Here is a 1,860-nt window from a genome sequence, read left to right as displayed (position 1 = left end):
AGCAACTTCCCATGTATGAGATATTCCAATGATACTGCAACATGACATCCAATATGCGCGAAAAAAGGATTCATATGCAAAACAATTAATGGTACTTTTCTAAGATGGGGTGCATGGATTATTGGAAGGACGAAATGATGACATCTACCACTTCCATGTAATGTTTTAATTCTAGTCACGGATCTACAAATTAAGGTAACTAGTACACTACGTAACATGCAAGTAAATCATGATTGATGCCAATATCTTTATGGGAGATGTGAGAGAAAGGATAGGAGAAAGCGATTCACATGCTAATGTAGGGAAGTTGATGCAACGAACCATGCACATTCTAGGGAGAAAGTTGTTGTCACGGACTTTGGTGGGGGAGATGGACTCGGTGGAAAGGGAGATATTGGCATCAAGGGGGGGTCCTCGCCCAAGTACTAAAATCACATGGACTGAAGCGATGTTTCCTTGGCATGGACGGCAGGGGCATGGGATAAAAACGGATGCTAGCTATGGCTGCATACCTCTCTAAGGTTTAGCACATGGACCACCTTGGTGATAAGGACTGACTCATTAACCCTCTGCCTCTTTCAGTCAGTGTAGATGCCACAAGGTGTACCTTGGTGGCATGGCATCCGGAATTGCAATCATGCATGATCCTTGCAGCTTTCAAGTTGCATAGCATGCCACTAGGATCCTATGGATGTGGAAGTAGATGCTTAATTAATTAACCAACGCTGATGATAAGCTGGTCTGTTCTCATAATTAGATGCTAGAAATCAGTCTGGTGTAAAAGTATATGTTCTATTGTTACTTCTTTTCCAAAAAATTGAAGAAACATAAATAAGATAAAAAGTGATATGTTGGCACTTCAGGATCGATGCATGACAATATTGAAGGCTAGTAGTTGGCATGTTAATGCACATAAGAGGCACGGATTACTCTGATATCTCGCAATTACTTGTGGATCCCTTTTTATTAGAACTATTCTGGAGAAGATATGCAGCAAGACGCTGATAAAATACGATAATCTTATCACGAGAAATGCAAGGATTTAAACATTGGAACCTCCTCTTGAAATATGAAGCCACGTCCTCCTTTTCTCTTCTCCTTTTTAGTTGCCCGCGGTCTTTAGATATCTAGCTGCTAAAGTGGAGTCCGGCAACAGATGAGGAGTACTCCAGCCACGGGAAGCTATGATCCCATCTCAATCTAGAGATTTTTACCCCCCTTGGGCAAGAAAGGGACCGGGTGCACGAGATAATGGAGAGTGGAACCAACCCTCCCGTTGAATTGTGAGTGCACTTTTTCCCCCGCTCTCTCTTCTGAACTCTAATCATATTGGGACTGAGGTGTTTAGATAGGAAAAGTTATTTATGTTTTATGGATACTTGGAGAAATCATGACTGGCTAGTTGTGACTCGTACAAGTGAGGCCATGCATAAATAGTTTTTATCAGAATCATCTCCTAAATCCAAAACCAAATTAGAATTTTTCATTAGGGAAATGGTTAAATGGAGAAAATCACCCAAAACAAGTTTTTCCCTGTAAATGTCTATTTCTTCCTCCACTTTAAGGTAATGAAGCTTCTTTATTTATATCCTAGCATATTGAACAATATTATTTTAGATGTGGTTGTCTTCTATTTTAGGTTAGACACCCTTTGAGACTGCACAATCTGTTCTACACCAGGAATTTCTATAGACTATAAGGTTCGTCTTGTACGAACTTGTAATGAGAGTGGGTGCTCACGCCAGACATTGATTTAGCTGCTTAGGTTCCAAAGCTTCCTCAACAGTGGAGACCCATCCTATAATGTCAGGGAGCAAATCAAGTCTTGCCTACAAAACGTATCTCCAACTTGTCTATGTA

Source organism: Elaeis guineensis, chromosome 11, assembly GCF_000442705.2.
Source record: "Elaeis guineensis isolate ETL-2024a chromosome 11, EG11, whole genome shotgun sequence".
Taxonomy (NCBI): domain Eukaryota; kingdom Viridiplantae; phylum Streptophyta; class Magnoliopsida; order Arecales; family Arecaceae; genus Elaeis; species Elaeis guineensis.
The sequence above is the reverse complement of the archived record's forward strand: the minus strand, read 5'-3'. Positions refer to the sequence as shown.